General features: G+C 46.5%; 1 protein-coding gene across 1 annotated transcript in view; it reads left to right on the top strand.

Annotated features, from left to right (window-relative positions):
• The window catches only part of LOC129649829 (XK-related protein 6), an 85,782-nt gene that overhangs the window by 16,428 nt on the left and 41,526 nt on the right, over positions 1-27,828 (top strand). The window lies entirely within an intron of this gene.

Genomic DNA, 27,828 nt, shown 5'->3' with positions numbered 1-27,828 from the left:
CCTCTCTCTCAGGCGGAGCCCACATTGCTTTGCTCAGGGGAGCCCTGCACACCCCAGCTCTGCCACCCACCCCTGTGGTCTCAGGATCCTGCCCTGCTCACCTCACTCACTCACCTGAGTGTTACCTCTTCTACCTCTGGGGAAGGGGAGCAAGGGGGCCTGGGAGGAAGGCAGGGGTGTCCCGGTGCTGATGTGGCCGCCCTTGTACCCACAACAACCAGATGAGATCTGAGTGGATGTTTTTCCTTTGGTTTCATTTCCTGCTGCTTTCACCAAGTGTGCTTTGTTTGGGGGAAAGAAGAGCTGACTCCACCAGCCCGCCTTCCTCTGTGGGTTTGGTAGAATCTGTTTTGCACCCGGGTCATCACTATTGATGGCAGTGATGATGATAGCTGGCTGGCAACAATGTTAACAGCTTTATTTCTTGGTGCCTGTGAAAGGCTGCAGGGGAGGGCTGACCTGATGGAAGGGAAGTACTGGCTCCAGGCATCAGATGAACCCTGGGATGAACCCGGGCTTTACTGCCAGACCCACAGAAGCCCTCATATTATCATCTGGTCTTGAGGCTGGCATATTACTTAAGATGCATTTAGCAGCAGAAACAGAATAACCAACTGACAGAAGCTTAATGAGAAAAGCATTTAATTATATTACATAACAGAATGCTAGAGATGGGTATTTCTAAGAACTGTTTAGTAGTTCGAAAATGTTAGGACATTGGACCCCTGTCTCTGCAACTCTCCTAGCCTGACCCTCGTGCATATAAAGTGGCTGCCACAGTTCCCATTATCAGAGCAGCATCCCAGGCTGGATCTAAGGGAACAGGTATATAACACAAACTTGTTCCTTAGCAGCTCCTTCCTTTTGCTGAGGAGCAAAACCCTAACCAGAAGCCACCTAGCAGGGTTCTTAGGGTTCATTGGCCAAAATTTGGTTATATGTCCACTTCTACACTAATTACCAGAAAAGAGAAACAGGAGTAATTGCTTGACTTAAACCAATCATGTTCACTCCCTGGGTTGGAGGAGGAGCCTACTTTCTCCACTTTGCGGCTGGAACAGAGATGAGTTTCTGTAAGCTAAGGGAGAAGAGGGAGATGGCTTCTTGCTGATTAACCTGCAGAGGCAGCCACTGAAAACCCCATAGCCAGTTGGACAGGAATGCCTGCTTGTTCTGCAAGTTCTTCAAGGGAAGAAATCCCACAGCTCCTGTCCGTAGTGTACTGCCTGGCTCTCTGACCTCTGAGCCTTTACACATGCTGTGTCCTCTGGTTGAAACCCCAAACTCTGCTCCTCTGGGTCTGGCCAGCATGAGTCTGCAGGTGCCAGCTCGCAGAGAAGTCCCCTTTTACTTGGCTCCTGTCTCCCAGCACTCTGTACGTCCACGGATGCCTTGCTCTGTATCACTTGGTGGCTTATTTTTCTCTCTCACATCATAGAATGTATTTTATTTCCCATCATAGTCCATTCTGGGAAGACAGATAAAGTATCTTGGTCATACTGGTGTCTCCAGTGACTGATGTGTCGTAGAGCATACAACATACAAAGTAAGGAGTGAGCAGTGAACACTGTGGTGCCTTCTGCCCCAGTTGTCCCCAGGCAGATGCCTTCTTCTCTAAGCCAGGCTTGCCCACAGTGGGCACCCTGTGGGCATTCATTCATTCATTGCGGCACAGGCCACATCACTGGCTCTCCTGCTTCTGTTCTTTTCCTCCCCAGCCCATTTCTCACTCCACTCCCTAGTGAATCAATCATTCCATCAGTCTCTGTCTCCCACATTTTTCTTCCTCCTATCTTTGAAAACACTTTTATTGTAAGTTATAACGTCCATCGTAGAAACTGAGAAACCCAAGTATGTAAAGGAAGACAATAAAATGGCATCTCATGGTTCAGAAATAATCACTGTTAACAGTTTGATTCATACATTTTAATATTTGTGCTAGCATAAATATGTATGTTTAACATAACACAACATATTATGTTTTTCGTTAAACAGAATGTTGTTGCATATTTCTGTATTAATGCACACCCGTCTCCTTGTTTTTTATTGTGATGACGTACACATCATATGGGCTTCCCAAGTGACTCTAGTGGTAAAGAACCAGCCTGCCAATGCAGGAAACATAAGAGATGTGGGTTCAATCCCTGGGTCGAGAAGATCCCTGGAAGAGGGCATGGCAACCCACTCCAGGATTCTTGCCTGGAGAATCCCAACACTGCTTAGCTGCAATGATGTTTTTTGTCACTAGAGGGCGCCAGGGCAGTAAGGCTGTGCATTGGCTTGGTTCCTGTACCTTCTCAGTTCAGTTCAGTCCTTCAGGCGTGTCCAACTCTTTGCGACACCGTGGATTGTAGCGTACCAGTCTTCCCTGTCCATCACCAACTCCCGGAGCCTACTCAAGCTCATGTCCATCGCGTCGGTGATGTCATCCAACCATCTCATCCTCTGTTGTCCCCTTCTCCTCTCGCCTTCAATCTTTCCCAGCATCAGGGTCTTTTCAAATGAGTCGGTTCTTTGCATCAGGTGGCCAAAGTATTAGAGTTTCAGCTTCCGCATCAGTCCTTCCAAAGAAATCCCAGGGCTGATCTCCTTCAGAATGGACTGGTTGGATCTCCTTGCAGTCCAAGGGACTCTCAAGAGTCTTCTTCAACACCACAGTTCAAAAGCATCAATTCTTTGGTGCTCAGCTTTCCTTATGGCCCAACTCTCACATCCATACATGACCACTGGAGAAACCATAGTTTTGACTAGATGGACCTTTGTTAGTAATGTCTCTGCTTTTTAATATGCTCTCTAGGTTATTCACACACGCTTCTTGGCTTGGCAACTCTGGGAAATATCACTTCATCTCTGTCAGGCTGTATTTTTCATCAGTAACTTGAGTGTGTTGGGTTAGGTGTTCCTCAAGGCTTCTCCAAGGATAGAACTTTCTGGTTGTACTCACAGATGGACATCTCTGTTAGCTGCTCTTGGTCTGGGCATTTAGACAACTTCCTCTTTCACATTTCTCTTAATTCTCTAAATTGTCAGTGTATAAGTACATGAAAGTTCTCCCAGTTGACCTTAAATCTTGGGGTCATGGAAGAAGCCTTCTTGACCGTGCCCTTGACTTCATGTTGGCCTGGAGCTGAGCATCTCATGCTGTCCTGAGAGTGATTGATGGGCTCCATCTGCACACACTGATAGGGTTCCGTCTGCACGCACTGATGAGGCTCCGTCTACACATACTGATGGGCTCCGTCTGTACACACTGATGGGTTCCATCTGCACACACTGATGGGCTCCGTCTGCACACACTGATGGGTTTTGTCTACACTAATGGGTTCTGTCTACACACACTGATGGGTTCCATCTACACACACTGATGGGCTCCGTCTGCACACACTGATGAGTTCTGTCTACACAAACTGATGGGTTCTGTCTACACACACTGATGCCTACCTCATCCACAGGAAGAGAGTCAGTTGCTTTAAAGCTTCCCCTCAACTCATTTATACACAACCTAAAGAGGTCCAGAACAAGACTCATTTCTCCATCTCCTTCAGCTGCCTCACTGTTGGGTCAGATATGTCAAACAGCTTTTATTCAGAACTTTAAATAAATTTTGTTGTCCAGGAAGAGACTCTTAGCCCCTCATTGTGTTGGCCCAACTCTTCTCTTTTGAAATGAAAAATCTGGTGACCATCGCTTTATTTCTTTAAACATTTTTGTTCTGGAAAGAAAAAAACATAAAGGAAAGCTCTCACTGATAAATCCTCAGCCCAGAAATATCTGTCAACATTTTGCCTAGTTTTATTTTTGTGTTTTCATTCACATTACTGAGATCATACTATAAATACAATCTGCATGCTGGATTTTTCTCTTAGCATCATGTTTTGAGCGTTTTCTCATGTCAATAAAACAGAATTTGAATGCTTGCACGTAACTTCATAGAAGAGATGAATCATAATTTGACCATATCCTCAACGTTGGGTGTTGAACTTGCCTCCAGTTTCTCCATGTCATAAATGCGATGCCATGAACTGACTGAAATTCCCCTTACTTACTATTATCAAGATGTGTTTGAAAGAGTGAGACAGCTGGGCTTAGGAAGGGGAAGAAAAGGGTTTCTGTTACCTTCCAGTTGTGGGATGTGGGGTACTTTGTACCTTACGTTTATTCTTAGAACAGTCATGGGAGCCAGGTTTTGCAGATGGGAAACAGGGACTGTGAGAGATTTAGGAATTTGACTGTCACGTCCCATGGCTAGTTAGCAGCTGTGCAGGATCTGACCTTGAATTAGCTTGCAGAGCTGGCTTCTCCTTTGCTGCCATGCTGCTCAGTGGCAGAAAGAGCAGAGTCTGTGGGGGTCTGGGCTGCAGGGAGCTTGTGGTCTCACTACCAAGGGGTGTTCAGGTCTTAGCTTATCTGTGAGGGCCTGGGGGGACTGGATCCCCATTTGGGGCAGTGGGATAAATGAGTGTCCCAGCTTGGAGAACTGGGAGAGGTGACTCTGCTGGGGTGTGGGGTTGAGTGTCTGCCAAAGTTTCCAGCCTGCTTTGCTGAAAATGAGCTCGGGTCCCTGCGTCTTGTCCACCACTTTTCTCTACCGCTCTTAATAAATCTGAATCACAGCGTTTGGCTTTGTACTCATAAATTTGAAGTGGAGTTCTTACCAGGCCTGTCAGCAAGATGGAGAAGGGCAGGTGAGAAGGAGAACTGAATTCTAGGAATGTGGACTATTTTTAAACACATCCTTGTTATTCTAGATCTTACAGGTCACTGGTACCAGAGAAGAATTTTGCAGATCTGACAGCTGGTGTTAAAACAATTAGGCTCAAAATGACAACCAAGGCATATGTGTGTGCGTGTGGCCACACTTCCCTTTCTCCTCCTTGTATTGTGGGGCAGATTTCCTAGACATGTCTGAGGTGGAGCCAGCTGGGGTGGTGGGAGGATGGGTGATTTGGGGAGTGAACTCCAGACTGGGTTTTAGGGGGAAGTTGTGACATGCACTCTGTCACACACAGAGACATCACCCCAGACCTGCACTCCCCTCCCTGACCTCAGCCTTCTCTTCCATAAATGACAGGGCAGGGTGGAAGTGAGGGGAATTAGGACCTCTCTAACACTGAAGAATTGATGCTTTTGAACTGTGGTGTTGGAGAAGACTCTTGAGAGTCCTTTGGATTGCAAGGAGATCGAACCAGTCAATCCTAAAGGAAATCAGTCCTGAATATTCTTTGGAAGTACTGATGCTGAAGCTGAAACTCTAATACTTTGGCCACCTGATGTGAAGAGCTGACTCATTGGAAAAGACCCTGATGCTGGGAAATATTGAAGGCAGGAGGAGAAGGGGACAACAGAGGATGAGATGGTTGGATGGCATCACCGACTCGATGGACATGAATTTGAGTAAGCTCCATGAGTTGGTGATGGACAGGGAAGCCTGGTGTGCTGCAGTCCATGGGGTCGCAAAGAGTCAGAGACGACTTAGCAACTGAGCAACAACAAAAATTCCCCTTCGTCCCCAGATCTGGATCCTGTGATTGGGACCACAGATGCCTCTTGGCACACTAGTGTATCATCATCGTGAGCCCCAGTCATCCCCTACTCACCCTGGTCATGCCTACCATTCTGCTCTAAGAGTCTAAGACTTGGCCATTCATTTTAACAGGAATTCTCTGGGAGGGACAAGAGACAGCTTTGTCTGTTTCCTGGTCCTCCATGATCTCAGCCACATTTCCTTATCTGGACACAGCTTGCCTTTTGTTTTCATTTCCCCCAGCACTTCCCGGGCTTCCCTGGTGGCTGAGTGGTAAAGAATCTGCCTGCAATGTGGGAGACCTGAGTTCGATCCCTGGGTTGGGAAGATCCCCTGAGGGAGGGCGCAGCAACCCACTCCAATATTCTTGCCTGGAGAATCCCCATGGACAGAGGAGCCTGGTAGGCTGCAGCCCATGGGGTCGCAAAGAGTCGGACACAACTGAGTGACTAGGCACACAGCACTTCCCACCCATCTTGACCAGAATTCTCCAGAGAAACAGAACCAGTAGAAACAGAGACAGAGGCAAGGAGATACTTATTATGAGGAAGTGACACACACAGTCACGGAGGCTGATGAGCCCCCATGGTCTGTAGCTGGCAAGCTGGAGACCCAGGAGAGCTGCTGTGTAATTCCAGTCTGAGTCTGAAGGCGAGCAGGCCCAAAACCCGGGAAGAGCTGATGTTTCAGTGAGAGTCTGAAGGCAGGAAAAAGTCATCATCCCAGTTCAAAGGCTGTCAGGCAGGAAGAATTTTCTCTCATTCAGGGAAAGTGAAGTCGCTCAGTCGTGTCTGACTCTTTGCGACCTGTGGACTGTAGCCCACCAAGCTCCTCCATCCATGGGATTCTCCAGGCAAGAATACTGGAATGGGTTGCCATTTCCTTCTCCAGGGGATCTTCCTGACCCAGGGATCGAACCTAGGTCTCCCACATTGCAGGCAGACGCTTTAACCTCTGCACCACCAGGGAAGCCCTTAAATCCAAGAATACAGTCTCTCAGAAAACCTCCTATAGAGACACAGAACTTCAGATCCAAGTACTAACATCAAAGATTTCAAGGGAGGAAAGGAAGCCAGGTTGAAAGAAGAAGGGGGAGGAGGCGGGAGAGGGGGGATGAAAGGGGTGGCCTTACAGATGTCTCCTGCCACCTACAGATACCCAGGCATTATGGGACTTTTCCCTGGGCCTCCAGAGAAGGGAGGACTGGAACTTGGCCCTACCAGAAATCAGACCAGACCAGAACCAGAATTTGAGTTCTCTGCCAAGAGGAGGTGATCAGTCTCCAATCCTCAGCTCAGGCTGAGGGCCCTTCGACCAGATTCCTGCGTCCAGGACCGGGGGACTAGAAAAACAGGGAAGGATAGGAAGGGTTAAGGAGAGGAAAGAGAGAGGGAAGGGGAGAGAGGTCAATAAAGTCTCCTGTTCCTTACCGGTCGGGGCACTCTGGCCAGGAGGAGACCAGGGACTAAAGGGTCCCAGTTGCGGCCGCTGGGTCTGGTCCATTGGCAGGCAAGCTGGCCCCTGGGTACCCCGAGTGGTCAGGATGTCAATCTCAGCGAAGAAGAGTCCCCAGCAGAGTTGCCATTTGTTGCAGGAAGGAGGACCCCTTCCAGGGCCCAAAACTGGGCTCTTGTCTAACGCTTGGAAATGAATTGTCTGAGGAGACACATGTGCTGACAAAGCAAGAGACTTTATTGGGAAAGGGCACCCGGGTGGAGAGCAGTAGGGTAAGGGAACCCAGGAGAACTGCTAAGGTCAGCCTTTTTCTCCTATTCAGATCTTCACCTAATTGGTGAAGCCCACCCACATTAGGGAGGGCAATCTGCTTTACTCCTGTCTACTGATTGAGATGCTAATCCCATCCAGAAACACCCTCACAGCCACACCCAGCATAATGTTTGAGCAAATGTCTCAGCACCCCATGGCCCACACTCAGGGATTTTCATGCCCCATTACAGATGTTCATGTCCTCAGGCCATTGCACATACTGTCCCTTCCCCCTGGAATGGTCTCCTCTTATATAAGAAGAAATTCTATTCTTGGTGCCTTAGTTTTTTTTTTCTAGTAATTTTATTTATTTTGACTGTAGTAGGTCTTCAAAGCTGCATGGACTTTTCTCTAGTTGCGGAGAGCAGGGGCTAGTTTCTCGGGGTGGCTTGCAGGTTTCCCATTGTGGTGGCTTCTCTTGTTGCAGAGCATGGGTGCTAGGTGCTCGGGCTTCGGTAGCTGCGGCACGTGGGCTCAGCAGTTGCAGCTCCCGGGCTCTAGAGCACAGGCTCAGCAGTTGCGGTGCATGGGTTTAGTTGTTCCACCGCATGTGAGATCTTCCTGGATCAGGGATCGAACCTATGTGTCCTGCTTTGGCAGGCAGATTCTTTACCACTGAGCCACCAGAAAAGCCCCTGATTATTTTTTCAAATGGCATTTCACCGGCTAGGAGAAAGCAAGGTCTGCAATATTCAGAAGTGGCTGAGAGCATAGACTCTGGGTTCACACCCTGGCTCTTCTGTTTACTAGCTCTCTGGCTTCCAGTTATCTGTGCTCCATTGTCTTGACCTCCCTGTAGTTGCTTCATGGGGAGGTTGTGAGGATGGAGGGAGCTAAAGCAGGTAAAAGGCTTAGAACAGTATCTGACACACACAAGAGTTGAGGTACTTACAGCTGATATGGTTGTCTTCGTTGCGGTCCCAGGACTAAGCAAGGTGCCTGACATACGCTGGATGCCCCTAAGTTTCTGTTGAGTGGAGTCATATTTAATAAAGTGAATATAGAAAATACGAGGGACCTCCCTGGCAGCCCCGTGGTTAAGGCTTTGCCTTCTAGTGGAGGGGCTGTGGTTTCGATCCCTGGTCAGGGAGCTAGGATCCCACATACCTTGGGGCCAAAAAACCAAAACATGAAACAGAAGCAGTGTGGTAACGAGTTCAATAAAGACTTTAAAAATGGTCCACATTAAAAGAATCTTGAAAAGAAAATATGAAAGTCAGTACAGATAAGTTAGTTTGAGAGAAAAACTGGAGAGACGCCTTTGTGTGTGTGTGTGTGTGTGTGTGTGTGTGTACACATCTGTCTACTTGGTGGAGGAAGACTTTGCTTATTTCACTCCCCTTTCCCTAAGGCCAGTCCTTTTCTCATGGACAGGAACTGTCTTTACACAACCACATATGCACGCTTCTGTTGACAGCACCAGGAGACAAAAAGCTAAGAAAACAGGGATAGGTGGGTATCATGTTTCATTCTTTTCCAAGGAGGAAACTTGCAAAGGAAATCTGCCATTGGGGAAAATTTTATTTCTTGCTCTCAACAGAACAGAGGCACACTCTGCTCCTTCACACTTAACTTCCACCATATATGAAGAACATTTAGGAGAAAAGCAGAGTCTGTAGAAAAGCTGCTCTAAGCCTTTGCTCAAATTAGCCAGAGGCCATCCAAAAATATTGTCAGGAGAGGACAGAAGAGGACAGAACCACTGGCAACGTAGGAACGTGACGTCTGGAGTTTTGGGTGCCCAGATGTAATAAAACGTTGTGTGCCTATTGATCCACTCACCCCCAGAAGAGCCTCTTAATAGAACAGAGAGAGTCATGGTGAGTTACAAAGGTATATTTTAGTCAGTGTCCATGAAAAATGTCATTGATTGAGAAGTTGCTAACAGATAATGATGACCAAAGAAAACATGTCATTTTTGAGCCATTGCCTCCTTTAAAATTTCTCTCTACATTTAGATTTCTGTGGATCTGTAGCATAGGCTCCCAAAACTTCTTCCTGAAGGGGTTTTCGAGTGGATACAGTTCACCCTCTGTGGTCATGTAAGTAAGGAAACTGAGGCCCAAGAGGGTGACTTGCTGGAGGACACCTGACCAGTGCAAACCGCACATTTTTCATTGATCCATCACGTTCACTCAGCCCTCACCTGACCATGTTCAGCAAAGAGATGTTGCTGCTGCTGCTAAGTTGCTTCAGTCGTGTCCGACTCTGTGCGACTCCATAGACAGCAGCCCACTAGGCTCCTCTGTCCCTGGGATTCTCCAGGCAAGAGTACTGGAGTGGGTTGCCATTTCCTTCTCCAATGCATGAAAGTGAAAAGTGAAAGTGAAGTCGCTCAGTCGTGCCCAACTCAAAGAGATGAGGTGTTGTAAAAAAGATCCCAATACTTGGAGCCAAACCAATGTGAGATTTGTGGGTAATATGATAAATGGTGTGTGAATGTGGTTACACACACAAATGTAACCTCTCAAGACTTCCCAGCCCTGCCTGGAAGCACAATTCCAGGAGACTGGGGTGATTCCCCCTGTGCTTGCCCAGTCTGGATCAGCCTCTGTCATATGGCCAAAATCCCACCCGGTATTTCACTTACTGCTGCAGCCAGAAACACTGGAGACTGCATGCTCCTTGGCTGGGCACCTGAAAGGCCTGGGACCTCACACCCCACCTGGGAGCTGAGGTCCCTCTAGAAGCACGCATGAAGCAATGTGGCCACCCGCTTTGGTTCCAGGCCTGAGAAGCTGGCCCCGTGAGGGCAGCGCAGCCACTCCAAAGGACAGCATCTGGAGGTGTGTGACGAGCCCGGGCTTGAGTCCGATGGCGCTGGTCTCCCTGGAGCCTCTGGCGTGGTGATGTCGGTGGGTGGCCACGTTGCATCACAGAGGGATGCAACGAGAGGGACCTCAGCTAGAGGATGTTTCTAGAGGGGCCTCAGCTCCCTGCTGGGGGATGAGTTCAGAGCCAGGGCCTGGCAGGCCTTTCAGGTGCCCAGCCAAGGAGGACGCAGTCTCCAGTGTTTCTGGCTGCAGCAGTAAGTGAAATATGAAGTGGAATTACGGCCACGTGATAAGGGCCGACCCAGACTGGGTGAACACAGGGGTTTGCGGAGCTCAGAATTCACCCCAGACCCCACCCTGACGGCTATCGGGTGGGCTGAGGTTGCAGGTGTGGAGTGAGGTGCAGGTGAGACTGCTTCTGTGGCTATGGCTGAGTGGACCGGGGAGCCCTCAACCCTCTTTGGAAGAACTTGGCTTTTGGGTGATTGAAACGCCAATGGGAACCTCCCAGGGGACCACAGAGGAGGAGCCCGGCATTCGAAAGTGTCAGGAGTCAAGAGGGCTGGGGGAAAGGACTGCTCTATGACAGCAAGGCTCCAGGCAAGGGAGCGGATGAGGCCGAGGCTGGGAAGGAGACAGCAGAGGGAAGATAAAGGGGCCAGCCACTGGCCCTCTCTCCTCCTCCGCACCCACTTCCAACCCCCGTGTATCAGGAGCTTTGATTGCAGGGGCACCTGCTATTTGAGCCAGAGCTTTTCGATCTGGCCCCCCTGAAGACGCAGGCCCTGCCCCCTCGCCTCACCGTTCAGCCCCCCGCCTCACCGTTCAGCCCCCCGCCTCGCTGAGTCACACCTGCCAAGGAGGGTCCCTTCACAGAGAGAGGTGGAGTCAGAGGGGTCTCCGTGGCTGGGCCTGCACCTCCTCCCCACCCTAGCAGCTCTTTGCCCTACCCCCTTCCTCTCCTTCCTTCCTTACCTGACGTCACCTCTCGCCACTGCCCTCACACCCCGTCCATGCCCCGCTGCCGTCTGCTTCTCTGCTTCCTGACTGCAGAGATGCCGCGAGTGGTAGGTGCTGATTAAGATGGATGGATTCGTAAGAGGCATTCAATGTGACTAGAATAAAAAGCACCACCGCCTCGCCTGGACGCGAGGGCGCGCGGCCAGAAAGTAGCATCACTCAGGAGATTACTTTACGACTGCAGCTCGTCCTTAAAATAGCCCGGGCCCCTCCACGTTCCATTTCGGTTGCTATTTATATAAATGTAGATACACGCACATATACATTTTTAAACAGAATCTTTTCTCGATTTCCCGCCTACCCTCTTCTCTTACTCCTTATAAGGGAGACACCATTTCTTTCTTTTTTTTTTTTTTTTTTAAGAAATGTAATAATCCAAGGTCACTGGGGAAAGGTGACATTCTCTGACGTTCCAAGGGGCTTTTCGGCTTCAGGTCAGCATGAGGGTGGCACCATGCAGGAATTTAGTGGAGTGGGGCTTGAGGTCACCTGTGTCTATTTGGTGATGCTCTGCCCAGGAGGTACAGGATATACCCCAAGGACCACTCCCTTCTCCATCTCCCATGAGACAGTCACAGCATCACCTGTCCTTTCGGAGGCTTGCTCTCCAGATATAGAGCTGACTTGTTTGATACACAGCCGCTGCTTGGTTAGCAAGATGGAGGAGGTCAGGAAATCGGTTCAAGGTCGACTGAAAGCAGAGGCTCCCCTCCCCAAGTCCTTCCTCCTTATGTCAGGTCTGGACCTCACTTTATGATGGGAACAAGAGGGGTGGGAGTTCCCGTTAACACATCAGATTTATTTTACTTTTTAATATTATTGTATTTATTTGTTATTTAAAAAATACTTTATTATTTACTTAGTTGGCTGTGCTGGATCTTTGTCGCAACACACAGGGCCTTGATTGCAGCCTACTGACTCTTTTTGTTAGCTGTGGCTTGTGGGATCTAGTTCCGTGACCAGGGGCCAAACGTGGGCCCCTGGCCTTGGGAGCATGGAGTCTTAGCCACTAGACCACCAAGGAAGTCTCAGATGCATTTTAAAGGATCACAGGATGCTACTCACTCAAAGTTGAACCCACGTTTCAAGTTTCTCACTGTTCAAAGAAATAGAGACCTTTTTTAGAGACAGTGCCAAGGATTTATTGAGAGAAGAACTCTGCCCCTTTAGACAAAAAGAGGGCATTAGGGGTTTGTTAGACTCAAGATTTCCGGCATACATTCAGAGGAGTGGGCTAGATGAAGCCTTTATTCTAATAAGCATACAAAGTGAAAGTTGCTCAGCCATGTCTGACTCTTTGTGACCCCATGAACTATACATACAAGTCCATGAAATTCTCCAGGCCAGAATACTGGAGTGGGTAGCCTATCCCTTCTCCAGGGGATCTTCCCAACCCAGGAATCCAGCTGGGGTCTCTTGCATTGCAGGCGGATTCTTTACCAACTGAGCTATCAGGGAAGCCCTTTTATTCTAATAAGTAGCCACTCAAATCTGTTGACCTGCAGGGTGTGTGTGTGTGTGTGTGTGTGTTTATGGCTAAACAATGCTGTCGAATTTCCTACCATCTATTAATTTTTTTGTAAGCTCTTTAAAAAGTATAATTGATAGCTGAACAACAACAGGCTGGAAGAAGATGATGTCACTACTCAGCTATTTATAGATCTCCATTCCCTGAAGAGTGCAGAGCTTGATATTTAGATTGTGAAGGCCTGTGGGTAGGACTCCTGCCCAGTTCTGTGCTTCCTGCTGTATGCATCACATGGCTGTCTCATGATATCCGTTGTTAACCACCTGTTTATAAGCAGGAAGCTGAAATATGGAGCCAGCATCTAAATGGAGAATGGAATTACCCAGTTCTACTTTCCCACATTTTTTTCCACTAAGCTTTTCCATATACACATATATATACACACCAGAGAAAAACAGTGTTTGAACCAATTCCAATCTAGATGTATGGTCAGGAGTAAAAAAGTGCTCTTACACAGGATGCAGAAAGAAAGTTGAGTGAACAGAGATAGATATTGAAGATCAGTTACTGAAGACAGTAATCCTGCGACTTTGCCTTTAATGAAATTTAGACTAGAAACCATGGTTCTTGGTCTGGGTCCAGAGGTTCACTGACTGCTTACTCAAGTCCATAGAGAACCTTTCTGGAACCTGGGTCATTCTTTGTGTAGAAGGCCCCCTAGAGGCTGCTTTTATATTGATTTGAGTGTTGTTTTGCTGCTAATTGAGACCTGTAGCAATCCTGTTCTTTGTTGTTGATCAGTTGCTAAGTCATGTCCAGCTCTTTTGGAACCCCATGAACTGTAGCCCACCAGGCTCCTCTGTCCATGGGATTCTCCAGGCAAGAAAACTGGAGTGGGTTGCCATGCCTCCTCCAGGGGATCTTCCCGACCCAGGGATGGAACCTGAGTCTCCTGAATTGACAGGCAGATTCTTTACTGCTGAGCCACCAGAGAAATCCCATAGCAATCCTGAGGACCCAGAAAAGATAGACTCATCTTGTTCAGATAACATCCAAATTAATCCTGAAATAGAACTGGCTTCTTTGATTCCTCTGAATCAGCATGACCCCCAGGCTAATCTGTTAGCAAGAGGATCAAGGAAGAACTAACTAGAACTCTCAAGGGAAGGGAGGAAGGCAACTTCAGCTAGAGCAAATCTTTGAACATTGAGAACAAGTCTGAGCCACAGTGGGTTGTGACCATAGACAGCAACTCTTTGGACCAGAGAAGGCTTTTCAGAACCATGGACAGCAACTCCCGCTACTATTGGTATAAGAAGAGCAGTAAACTATCCTGCTCCATATCCTATCTCCCAACCATACTGGCTTGTGACTAAGGACAGCTTTGGTGGGGAAGGTGGGTGCACAGAGCCGATTTTTCAGAACCACAGCCAGCATCAGCCCACACTAAAAGCCCCAGATAGAGACTCCTTTGTACAGGAGCAATTCTTTGCTGACACTGTATTGAAAATCACTCCAAGTATAACCACTGCCCATCCAGATACCATGCTGTTTCAAAACTTTACACACACACACACACACACACACACATAACTTTATATAAAATGGGTCTGTCCCTTTTATAGCTTCTTCTGTGAGGTGAGGAGTATCATGATCTCAATCAGAATTTTAAAAGGAAAGCTATTGCTTTCTAGGAGAGCATGGTAACCTCCTGTAGGTCACATTGTGCAAAAGTGACCATAACCTGATTTCCCAGTTCATGATCTTCTCTGCAGACCATCTGATCACATAAATACCTACTGATCAAGGCAAAATCGTAACATTTTGTCTGTTGCCATCACATGTAGCAGAGAGAAGTTAGTGAAAAGATACCAGGAAGGAGGGACTGATTTGGCTAGATCATTTCTCACATAATCTCTTCCAGACACCTTCCCATTTATAAGGAAGCACTTTTTTTTCCTAATAGTCTGCAACCTAGATAGGATATTTACATGTGTATTTTGCCTCCCCCCTGCATCACTACAATGTTATTAATAATACTTTCTCAATAGCAATAATACTTTCTCAATAGCAATAATAATAGTACTAGATTCTATTCTAAATGTTTTACATGCGTGGTCTCATTAATTTTCATAACTTCGGTTCTGTGAGGTGCACATATTGTCCCATTTGTGGTTAAGACTAAAATTTAGAGAGGCTAAGCAACTGCTCCAGGGGATCTTCCCAACACAGGGATCAAACCAGGGTCTCTCACATTGCAGACAGATTCTTTACCCTCTGAGTCACCAGGGAAGTCCCAAGCAACTACTAAATGTTACCTATCCAGCTACTAAATGTTACCTATCCAACAGATAGTAAAGCCAGGATTGAACCTATTCTTCCAGCCACTGTACTATATTAAGAGCTATTATTTTAGCCTCCTCTCCCTTCCTCATGACTTCTTTCAACTACTGAAATGGATCTGGTGTTTAGAATTATATCTCATGTAGATATTGGCGATCTCATGTCTCACATGGTTTGAGATTTTGGCTTAGCCGAGTTTCAGCTGACTCTCATATCCAATTGTAAGTCATTGTGTAATGACCCCTCTGGCTGTCTTGTTTTTATCACAAACAGTTCAGCCAAGGGAATGATAAGAAAAGCGTTCACCCATGTACAGTCTTTCTGTCAGCCTTGGTGCTATCTTACTATTCATTGCCCTTAATTCAAGCAGATGCGTCAGTTACTCATGCTTTCTGTTTAACTCCTGGGTTCTCCAGGTGATTGCTCTCACCTTGATGTCGGCCCTCCTGGACATTACCCCACTCTCTGTATAATATAACCGTCATAGAGCCCATGCCCCTTAACTAGGCTGTAGATGCACCCCCTCGTCTATGTCTTGATACTTAACACAAGTAGTTGCAGGGAATCAACAGAAAAATGTAGCTGGTTCCCAGTGGTGTTCAGTGACTGTCAGGGCTGAATCTCGTTGCCAATGTCAAGTCAGTTCTTCATGTCTGGGGTGGTGTCCTCTGTCTCTTCCTGTGAGTGACCTAGAATGCTGTGACTCCTTGTCATTGGGAAACACTCCCCAATCACTGGACAGAAGGGTAACTCTGCACCTTAGGTCCGCAGCAGGGCCTATGGCAGATTATAGACCTTGAATTCAGACAGCCATGACTTTTTTTTTTTTTTCTTTTGCAAGCTTATTTCATGAAGAAGAATTGGGACCAGTCTCTCTCTGACCTCTTTCTTCCTTTGGCATCCTCAGGTGGTGCCAGCTTCCATGGCTGTGATACATTCTCCACCTCCTTGCTCTGAGGTACTGATGGGCCTCAGAACAGGCCCAGAGTCCTTAACCTTTGCATGTCATGTGTAATGACATCTATACAGTCTGCTCCTCAAGAGCTCCCATGGTCTGTGTGCACCTTGCATGGAAAAGCAGAAAGGTGATGGGGGAAATAGAATAGAGCTTAGAGTCCTGCTCCTTCAGATTGTGGGTGACGCTTACATGGCAATGGGGTTCTCAGCTCTCCTGGAAGCAATAGTGGTACCTGTAGATCTACATAATGTCTGTAAGACCTGCTGGGGATTTCCAAAGCACGAAAAGCAAAAGGTTCCAAAGGAGACCAGGATTCACCAAACAAAATGAATTCACCATTCATCGTCACTAGGGGCTGTCCAGGAGGTCTAGTGGTAAAGAATCTGCCTGCCAGTGCAGTAGATGAGGAGACGTTGGTTCGATCCCTGGGTCGAGAAGATCCCCTGGAGTAAAAAATGGCAACTCACTCCAGTATTCTTGCTTGGAAAATACTATGGATAGAGGAGCCTCGAGGGCTACAGTCCATGGGGCCTCAAAGAGTCAGACATGACTGAGCAACTGAGCACACAACTACACATCACTGGATGTCTTAGGGAGAACGACTGGGTCTATTCACCTACTTGTTTATTCAGCAGAACTTTATTGAGCAGCTCTTTGTGTGTGTGCCAGGAGTTGTGCTAAATGATGGAGAGATGATAGCAAACAAAACAGGTTAAAAACTCATGGTCTCATGGCACTTATATTCAGATAATAGATAAAGTAAATAAAGAAAATGTTAGTAACAAGGAACAAAAATCAAAGCAGGGGATGCAGATGTGAAGTTGGAGGGAGTGCTAAAATTTTAGATGGGCTAGCCAGAGAAAACTCCAGCAAGAAACTGACTTAACTATTAATTTAATGGAAAATTTTAAATACACTCCAAAGTAGAGAAGAGAGCATTGTTAACTTCATGTACATGTGACCCAGATAAAGTGGGTCTTGAGTAAGAAGACCTGAGAGTAGTGAGGAGTGGGGCACACAGATGCTGGGGAGAGAGTGTTGCAGGTTCCTTCAAAGGCCCTGGGGCAGAAGCTCCCCTAGAATGTTTGAGGGACAGCAAGGAGGCCGTTCAGGCTGGATGGGGGACGACGACAAGGGAGGGTGGCGGGAGAGGACATCAGAGAGGAAATCGGGCTGGTATCATGGGGGAGGGGCCTTGGGAACCATAATACAAACTTTGGTTTTTTTTTGAAACTTTGGTCACCATGTTGCACATTAGATTCTCGGACCTTATTCATCTTGAGCTGAAAGTTTGTACCATTTTTCTAACTTCACCCTATTTCTCCCAGTCCCTAGTCCCTGGCAACCTATTCTACTTTCTGTTTCTATGAGTTCTATGTTAATTTTTTAAGATTACACATATAAGTGAGATCGTGCAGTATTTGTCTTTCTGTACTGGCCTATTTCTAGTCCTTCTGTACTAGAAGGACTGATGCTGAAGCTGAAACTCCAATATTTTGGTCACCCGATGCAAACAGCCAACTCACTGTAAATGTCCCTGCTTCTGGGAAAGATTGAGGGCAAGAGGAGAAGAGGCATCAGAGGATGAGATGGCTGGATGGTATCACCGATGCACTGGACTTGAACTTGGACAAACTCCGGGAAATGCTGAGGGATAGGGAGGCCTGGCGTGCTGCAGTCCATGGGGTCACAGAGTCAGACATGACTCGGCGAGTGAACAACACTGGCTTATTTCACTTAACATAATGCCCTCAAGCTCTATCCACGTTGTCACAAATGGTAGAATTTTCTTTTATCTCATGGCTGCGTAATGTGGTATTTTATATATAGTCACTGCATTTTAGTTATCCATGTATTTTTTGATGGACCCTTAGGTTGTCTCCATATCTTGGCAAGTGTGAATAATGCTGCAATGAACATGCTGCTGCTGCTAAGTCACTTCAGTCGTGTCCGACTCTGTGCAACCCCATAGACGGCAGCCCACCAGGCTCCCCCATCCCTGGGATTCTCCAGGCAAGAACACTGGAGTGGGTTGCCATTTCCTTCTCCAATGCATGAAAGTAAAAAGTGAAAGTGAAGTCGCTCAGTCATGTCTGACTCTTAGCGACCCCATGGACTGCAGCCCACCAGGCTCCTCCATCCGTGGGATTTTCCAGGCAAGAGTACTGGAGTGGGTGCCACTGCCTTCTCCTAGGTGGACTAATGGTAAAGAACCTGCCTGGCAATGCAGACACAGGTTTGATCCCTGGGTCAGGAAGATCCCCTAGAGGAGGAAATGGCTCTTCAGTGTTCAAGAACCCCCTCCAGTGTTCTTGCCTGGAGAATGCCATGGACAGAGGAGCCTGGCAGGCTATGGTCCATGGTATGGCAAAGAGGGGGACACAACTGAAGCTACTTAACATGCACGTACATCCTTACTTTACAGATAGGAAAACTGAAGATCAGTGAACTCAAAAGGAAAAATGGCCATGATCACTCAGCCTATCTGTGGTACAGCTGCAATTTAAACCTAAGAGTGTCTAATCCTAAAGTTTTTTCTCTTAACTGTTGGCAGTCCACTGCAGGGGCCCCCTACTTCTGGGATCTAATGCCTGATGATCTGAGGTGCAGCTGATGTAACAATAGAAATAAAGCACACAGTGCATGTAACATGCTTGAGTCAGCCCCAAACCATCCACACCCCACTCTCTGGTCTCTGGAGAAACTGTCTTCCATGAAACTGGTCCCTGGTGCCAAAACGGTTGTGGATCACTGGCCTACTGCCTTCCACTTCCTTTCTTTGCTCAAAACCCAAAAGCCCCCCTCTTTTGATCAGAGTTCTACCACCTCTTTGTAGCAAAAAATCATTTTAAAACTTCTCCATCATACCAGTCTTGAAATATAAAGATGATAGTGGTCCTTTTATCTTTAATGTGGGTTATAAAATTGTTCCCAATTGATTATTTGTCTTGATTTTATGGTATTTTGTTTCATGAAAAAATACTTAAAAATCACATTTGTAGATTCTTTGTATGGGGTTAGGGCATCAGTTCAGTTCAATTCAGTTCAGTCGCTCAGTCGTGTCCGACTCTTTGCGACCCCATGAATCGCAGCACACCAGGCCTCCCTGTCCATCACCAACTCCCAGAGTTCACTCAAACTCATGTCCATCGAGTCAGTGATGCCATCCAGCCATCTCATCCTCTGTCGTCCCCTTTTCCTCCTGCCCTGAATCCCTCCCAACATCAGTCTTTTCCAATGAGTCAACTCTTCGCATGATGTGGCCAAATACTGGAGTTTCAGCTTTAGCATCATTCCTTCCAAAGGACACCCAGGGCTGATCTCCTTTAGAATGGACTGGTTGGATCGCCCCACAGTCCAAGGGACTCTCAAGAGTCTTCTCCAACACGACAGTTCAAAAGCATCAATTCTTCATCGCTCAGCTTTCTTCACAGTCCAACTCTCACATCCATACATGACCACAGGAAAAACCATAGCCTTGACTAGATGAACCTTTGTTGGCAAAGTAATGTCTCTACTTTTGAATATGCTATCTAGGTTGGTCATAACTTTCCTTCCAAGGAGTGAGCGTCTTTTAATTTCATGGCATAGTGTCATATTTAGCAAGGCTGTCTGAATGATGAGATTATAAAATAATTTCCTAATTCTAACAATTTCATTTTAACTATTTGCTCCATTTGAAATTTACTTGGTGAATGTTGTGAAGCAGTGTCCACTTTTCACTTTTCTCGGGTTCTAAAGATCTGTGTGGGGCTTCCCTGGTAGCTCAGTGGTAAAGAATCTGTCTGCAATGTAGGAGCAACAGGAGACACGGGTTCAGTCCCTGAGTGGGAAAGATCCCCTGGAAGAGGGCATGACAACCCACTCCCAATCTCGCCTGGAGAATCCCCATGGACAGAGGAGCCTGATGGGCTCTGGTCCATAGGGTCGCAAAGAGTCAGACATGACTGAAGCTACTTAACACGCAAAGATCTGTGTGATCATCACTTACTGAATAATCCCTCCCTGTCCCCAACTGACTCGAAATACATGTTGCTTTTCAGTCTGTTTCTGGCCTTTCTATTCAATAGATCTGACTGTACCTTATTTGTCAGGGCTACACTGTTTTAACTATTAATATTATGTAGCTTTGTAATTAAAATTTTTTTGATGGGATCATTTTTAAAGTCTTTTTAAATTTGTTACACCATTGCTTCTATTTTTTAAAAAATGTTTTTGGCTTTTTGGCCACAAGGCATATGAAATTTTAGCTCCCCAGACCAGAACCCACACCTCCTGCATTGAATGACGAAGTCTTAACTGTTGGACTGCCAGGGAAGTCCCCTGTAATGTTTTTTTAAAATCATTTATTAGTATTCTGCTATTACTCCTGTTTTTCCAGAAATTTCCTAAGTATTCTTATTTGTTTATTTTTCCATGTGAATTTGAGAGCCTGCTCATCTAGTTAAACGAATATCCATTAGTGTTTTTATTGGAGTCAAGTGAAATTTACAGATCGACTTAGGGAGAATTTTAAATCTTTGCGATGTTGGAACTTCCTGTGCAGGAACACAGGATGCCTTTCCATTTGTTTAAGTCATAGTCGAGTTTTAATATTTTCTGCATACGCATTTCCTAGTGAGCATATCTCTGTGTGTTTTAGCTTTTGTGTTACTATTATACAGCACTTTCACTCACTGGTTCTTTTCATTTGGAAAGCTGATGATTGCTGCTGCTGCTGCTGCTAAGTCGCTTCAGTCATGCCCAACTCTGTGCGACCCCATGGACTGCAGCCCACCAGGCTCCCCCGTCCCTGGGATTCTCCAGGCAAGAACACTGGAGTGGGTTGCCATTTCCTTCTCTGATGCGTGAAAGTGAAGTTGCCCAGTCGTGTCCGACCCTCAGCGACCCCATGGACTGCAGCCTTCCAGGCTCCTCTGTCCATGGGATTTTCCAGGCAAGAGTACTGGAGTGGGGTGCCATTGCCTTCTCCTGATGACTTTATTAATAAGCTGATGACTGCTGCTTATTAATTCTGTACTTAACAACCCAGTTGGATTCCTTTACTTATCATTTAATTCTCTGGAGTTTTCACCTGAAAATAATAATAATTTTACCTTCTTCTTTCTAGTTTTTATATTTTTTTCTTTCTCTGTCTCTAATTTGAGTTCACTGATACCTTCAGACCAATGCTAAAAATTTGTATTTCTTGGCATTTCAAAGCATTCTTGTGATACTTCGAATGTTTCCCAAATAAGCATGATACAGCCTTTTGAGTTGAGGGAGGTGTGTATGTGTGATCATGTATGCAAGTTAAGTATTTTATTGTATTTTAAGATGAAAGCAAGAGTTTTGTTTTGATTGAGAATGGTTGTTGAATTTTATAAAGTGTTTTTTTCAGTGTCTATGGTGATGATCATATGATTTTTCTCTTTTGATCCATTAATATAGAAAGTTATGGTAGTAGACTTCTTAACATATCCCTATGGTTGTAGGATACATAACTTGTTTGTTCTGAGATATGTCTTTTACTGTCCTGATGGATTCTTTGCTAACATCTTATTTGAGTTTGCAATACTATTTCTAAGTAAGGTTGGTCTATAGTTTTAATTTATGTTATTGTTCTTTAGGTTTTGTTGCCAGTGTTTTACTGGTTTTATAAAAAATTTTGTAAGCTTTCCTTCTTTTTCTGTGCTCCAGAATAGTTTAAATTGCATGGCAGTTGTCTATTTCTTCAGGATTAAATAGAATTTTCTGTTAAACTAATTGGGCTCAGTTTTTTTTAGTGGGTTCAACTCTCTAACAACTTTTTTCTATGATCATTATTTTCTTTACTTATATCTTTCTAAAGATTGGTTTTGGTAATTTGTTCATTCCTATAAAATAGTTCATTTCATTCGGGATTGCAGGTTTAGCTGTGTAGCATGGAGCAACTAAGTCGTTGTTTCTTCACCTCATTTCTTATCTTGTGCATTTTGCTTTCTTCCCTTCTTTCCTTGATTGTGATAGATAGCAGTTTATTTTACTTTTTCTCAAAGAAACAGCTCTTAAATTTATATAGCAACTCACTTAAAAAATCGTTGAGGAACTTCCCTGATGGTCCAGTGGTTAGGACTCCACACTTTCACTGTTCAGGGCCTGGGAACTAAGATCCCACAAGCCGCATGATGTGGTAAAAAAAAAATTTTAATAAAATGTTGATTAATTAATTTTTTATTGAATTAATTCTGCTTTTGCTTTCCTTAGGTTTATTTTATTACTTAGTTTTCTTCTCCAGATCTACCTCAGAGCTTACGTTTGTATGATATTATTTATAAATGGCAGGACATAATTCATATATATTCTTTCATCTGATTCTTATGAACCCCTAAGGTAATTGGCAAGTACCCCTGTTGTACAAATTAGAAAACGGGGAAGTTAAATGATTTGCCCAAAGTTACAGAGTGAGAAAGGAGCAGAGATGGGATCCCAGTGGTGCCCACCCTCCCCAGGGGGTCTTTTCCCAGCTTGTCTGTGGGTCATTTCCCATCCCCATACCTTCTGGTGTTTGTACCAAACTCCACTCTCCTTCAGCCACTTCAGCATCTGCAAGTGAAGATCACAGCGTGTGGAGGTTCAGAGAAATGAAAGTGAGTCACTCAGTTGTGTCTGACTCTTTGCGACCCCATGGACTATACGGTCCATGGAATTCTCCCGGCCAGCTTACTGGAGTGGGTAGCTGTTCCCTTCCCCAGGGGATCTCCCCAACCTAGGGATCGAATCCAGGTCTCCCACATTGCAGGCCGATTCTTTACCAGCTGAGTCACAAGAGAAAGGCCAGGACCTCTAATTCCAGCCACAAAGCAGTTGCTGATTCTTTCCTACACTTGCACCCAAATCCTTCCTTATAAGCTCATGAAGCTGACCCTGGAAGGATCTCTCCTGGGCTGTGGCCTTTCCCTCAACACTACCTGGACAGCCAAGAGAACATTTTCCGTGTTTTCCTCTTTGTCGCAACACAGCCACTAGAACTCCTTCTTGGCCTCGGGGGTGGATCAAACACAGGTTCGTGGCCCTCGAATGGAGTCCTGGAGCAGCAGAGTAGGAGGAGGGGTCGCTCATAAGAAGCACCACGTGTCCTGTTTCTCCAGGTGGGGCTGCACCTGGCTAGCAGGTGTCCCTGTCACTTTCGCATTCACCGTACGAAGGCATCTTAGAGAAACCGGGACACAAAGCGCATCTCCCCAGACTCCTTGTCTTGTAAAAGAAAACAGTTCACCTGCTCTCTTGGCAGTGATTTTCAACTGGGAAAAATCAAAGGGAGACTGCAATTCTCCCTGTATCTTTTATTTATCTTTGCTTTGTTGCCACGTATTCATTTTACCCTCCGCCATTTGCCCTCAAAAGAGAGTTGGTTGGATGGACGTCATAAAGAGTTGAGTTGACATGTGCAGACTTCACGGTTTAGAGATGGTAGACTCTCTTTTGTTCTTAAACTACTTCCGTCGCATCCCTCTGACAGTGAAGCTCAGCAGGACCTGGGCACTTCCTGAAACCTCTTCATCCCTTCCCCAAGCCTTGTCCTCACCCTCACGTCTGATATGTCACTGGGGCTTGCTGGCTCTGTCTTGGAAATGTCTTCTCTACTTGGTTGGTTCGTCTCTCCCGTGCCTCCTGGTTCTGTGAGGTGCTTTGGTTCAGAGTACCCCACGCCCACTGCCACGGATCCAAAACCACATGGACAATGGGTGGAATCGATCCTGCTGTTGTTGTTCAGTTGCTAAGTCACGTCCAGCTCTTCGACCCCGTGCACTGCAGCATGCCAGGCTCCTCTGTCCCCCACTATCTCCCTTTCTCTCAGTTTCATGTCCATTGAGTCAGTGATGCTATCTAACCATCTGTTTCTCCGCCACTCCCTTCTCCTCCTGCCCTCAATCTTTCCCAGCATCAGGATCTTTTCCAATGAGTTTCCTCTTCGCATCAGGTGGCTAAAGTATTGGAGTTTCAACTTCAGCATCAATCCTTCCAATGAATATTCAGGGTTGATTTCCTTTAGGATTGACTGGTTTGATCTCCTTTCAGTCCATTTAGGATTGACTGGTTTGATCTCCTTCAGTCCATTTAGGATTACTGGTTTGATCTCCTTTCAGTCCAAGGAACTCCCAAGTGTCTTCTCTGGCACCACAATTTGAAAGCATCGATTCTTTGGCACTCAGCCTTTATGGTCCAACTCTCACATCCGAACATGATTACTGGAAAAACGGTAGCTTTAACTCTGTGGACCTTTGTCACCAAAGTGAAGTCTCTGCTTTTTAATATACTGTCTAGGTTTGCCATAGCTTTCCTTCAGGAAACAAGGAGCAAAATCTTTTAATTTCATAGCTGCAGTCACTGTCTGCAGTGATTTTGGAGCCCAAGAAAAGAAAATCTGTCACTGTTTCCACTTTTTTCCCTTCTATTTGCCATGAAGTGATGGGACCAGAAGCCATGATCTTAGTTTTTTGAACTGAGTTTTAAGCCAGCTTTTCCACGCTCCTCATTCACCATTAAGGGTCTCTTAGTTCCTCTTCACTTTCTGCCATTACAGTGGTATCATCTGCATATCTGAGATTATTGCTATTTCTCCAAGAAATCTGATTCCAGCTTGTGATTCATCCATCCGGCATTTCACATGATGTATTCTGCATAGACGGAGAAGGCAATGGCACCCCACTCCAGTACTCTTGCCTGGAAAATCCCATGGACAAAGGATCCTGGAAGGCTGAAGTCCATGGAGTCGCTGAGGATCGGACACGACTGAGCAACTTCACTTTCACTTTTCACTTTCATGCATTGGAGAAGGAAATGGCAACCCACTCCAGTGTTCTTGCCTGGAGAATCCCAGGGACCGGGGAGCCTGGTGGGCTGCCGTCTATGGGGTCGCACAGAGTCGGACACGACTGAAGCGACTTAGCAGCAGTAGCAGCAGCATTCTGCATAGAAGTTAAATAAGCAGGGTTACAGTATATAGCCTTGTCATATTCCTTTCCCAATTTGGGACCAGTCAGTTGTTCCATGCCTGTTTCACAGTTGCTTCTTGACCCACATATATGTTTCTTAGGAGGCAGGTAAGGTGGTCTGGTACTTTCATCTCTTTAAGCCTTTTCCATAGTTTGTTGTGATCCACAGTCAAAGGCTTTAGCGTAGTCAGTGAAGCAGAAGTAGATGTTCTTCTGGAACTCTCTTGCTTTTCCCCATGATCCATTGAATCCTGCTGTGGGAGCTCTTAATGGTTTCACTCTCAGAAAAGTGATTTACATCCTGTGTGTGCAGTCAGACCCACATCCATGAGCACACAGGTCTGTCTCTGTGTTCGTGCATGAGCTGTGGCTTCCTCTCTGCTCATTCATCCTTTTACCTGGGTCTCCCTGACAGTGGATGAACAGTAGCAGATGACAAAGGGTTTGGGGGGAGATGGGGTAGGAATTTAAACTTGAAAAAATATCTGCATGTATCTGGCATTTTCCCCTATTAATGTACTTTTGGGATCCTTTTTGCTGCAACAACTTAGAGGTTCCTACTGCTCCCCAGAAGTTTCCCTGACTCTAGTCCCTCCAGTCTCAAGGTGGCTAGAGAGACAGGAGTCTTTGCACAGGACGTGGCTGGCAGGAGAGGAAATGTCAGAGGGATTGGGTCTGACATGGTGATGCTGCTGCCTCATCTCCCTGGCTAATTCCAGACAGGGCTGCCCAGGAACCTGGGACATGCTGGCTGCCTTCTGCTGGCTGGGGCTGAATGTGCCCAGAGCCACCAGGACTCTGGAACTTGCTTCCTTTTTCTGCAGATACAAAGGAGCATTCATTGGTTTTCTTTATGTGTTACTTCAGCAAATGCATATTGCGCCCCACTGGGCCCCGCAGGGGTGGGGGGACAGGGTGAATGGGCCTCAGTCCTTCCTGATGCCCTTCCTGGTGCGAGAGAGTGGGAAGAGAGGTGGTTAGACATGCCATGAGACCCCCAGAGACCTCAGGGGAGGACTAGCTCTTATTCAGCTGTGGATTCAGAGAGGCTTCAAGGAGAAGGTTGAAGATGGGGCTAGACCCTGATACTCAGGGAGAAGGAGGAGGGGAATGGTGGGAATTCCAGGCAGGAGGAAAGTCAGCCGGCTGGGTGTGGCAGTGGGAGGTATAGCCAGGGCTGGTCATGGCAGCAGAGAAATTTGCCTAGAGGGAACCTTCTTATGGGGTCACTTAGAGTTGTCACTGGGAAGGTGGCAAGGAGATGTTTAGGAGGCCGGAAATGTCCAGCTCAGAAGTGTGGCCTTGCCCATAGGCCACGTGGATGCATGCTTAGTCATGCCTGACTCTTTTGTGACCCCATGAACTGTAGCCCACCAGACTCCTCTGTCCATGGAATTTTCCAGGCAAAAATACTAGAGTGGGTTGCCATTTCCTCCTCCAGGGGATCTTCCTGACTCAGGGATAGAACCCACATCTCCTGCGTCTCCTGCATTGGCAGGCAGATTCTTTACCACTGAACCACCTGGGAAGCTCCTACAGCCACGGGAGCCAGCTGATTTCCTAGGCAGGAAGTGGCAGGACAAGGCTGTGCGTCAGCCTTTGGAGGGTCAGAGGAGAGTTGTCTAGCCACCTCTGGGGCCAGGGAGGGTGGCTGGTGCCCAGTGCCTCACAGCTGCACTGAGCCGGAGGCACTGAATGGGGTGGAGAAGCCCCAGCAGCCTGTGGATGTGGGCATATCCATGGAGACACAGGATAAATGCCTTTGTCAAAGCCAAGAAGCGATGCAGGGAAGAGACGGGGCCCAGGATGTATCTGGGCAGGCAGGGCAAGAGCAGCTCGTTTCCTCCTGTGTTTGGGTCAGAGGCTATCACTGCAGCTGACATGGCCATGGTGAGCAGGCTGCCTATGTGCCGCTCTCTGTCTTTGGAAGAGAATGCACAAGAGTTTCTAAGAAGAACCTCATAAAATACCCCTATTTCCTATTAAATTAAGCTCTAATAAATTGTTCTGTACTGCCCCCCACCATATCACATGCATTATTTAATTTGTTTTAGATGGTGTATATTCCCCAGGATGTATAAATCCATGGAAATTTATTAAGTTTTGACAAGAGTTATTGAATGTCATATTAAGTTTTTCAAACTGGCGAATGTTGGATGGTTTAAAAAATTATTAATTAATGCATAACATTAAATGTCAATAAATTGCATGGTGTATTTATGAACTATCTTTGAAGGTCATTAAATATGCATATCAAGCAGTAAATCTGTTCTCTCCTATGAATCTGTTCTGAATTGAGGCAAGTTATGGCTTAAGTGGTGGTGGGGGGAGGGGTAGGCATCCCTGGACATCCCTGGGGACTCAGGTGGTGCACGGGAACAAGGGACCAATCTCCTTCATCTCCATCACTCCCTCTAATGGAATGGGAAGCAGGCTTGAGTCAGTGGGCCATTTAGGTTTCAGATGTGGAATCAGGAGAGCAAAACTCTGGAAGTTGGAGAGATGGAGGTGACAGTGTCTTCTCCAAAATCTATGTCTTCGGTCATCACCTATATCACTATCAGCTGCCGAAATAAGAGCTGTCCAAAGTTGAGGGCCTGTCATGTGTTCTGATGTGTGTTAGTTGCTCAGTCATGTCCGACTCTTTGCAACCCCATGGGCTATAGTCCGTCAGGTTCCTCCATCCATGGGATTCTCCAGGTAAGACTACTAGGGTGGGTTGCCATTCCTTTTACCAGGGGATCTTCCGGACCCAGGGATCAAACCTGGGTCTCCTGCATTGCAGGCAGATTCTTTACTACCTGAGCCACCAGGGAAGCATCTGATCCTAACCCACTCATGGAGGTTAAATGCCTTTCCTACATAGCTCATTCCCCAGGGGGAGAGCTCTGGGTCCTGCCCACTCAGGCCATGAAGGGTGGGGATATGTTGCTGCTTGTATCCGCTTGTCAGTGTAGCTTTATCTGAATGTCACTTTTCCAAGAGCTGGGGGATCTGCCAGAGCTGCTTTCTTTCCT

The sequence above is a fragment of the Bubalus kerabau genome, chromosome 4 (genome assembly GCF_029407905.1).
Source record: "Bubalus kerabau isolate K-KA32 ecotype Philippines breed swamp buffalo chromosome 4, PCC_UOA_SB_1v2, whole genome shotgun sequence".
Lineage (NCBI taxonomy): Eukaryota > Metazoa > Chordata > Mammalia > Artiodactyla > Bovidae > Bubalus > Bubalus kerabau.
This window is presented reverse-complemented; position numbering and strand designations above follow the sequence as displayed.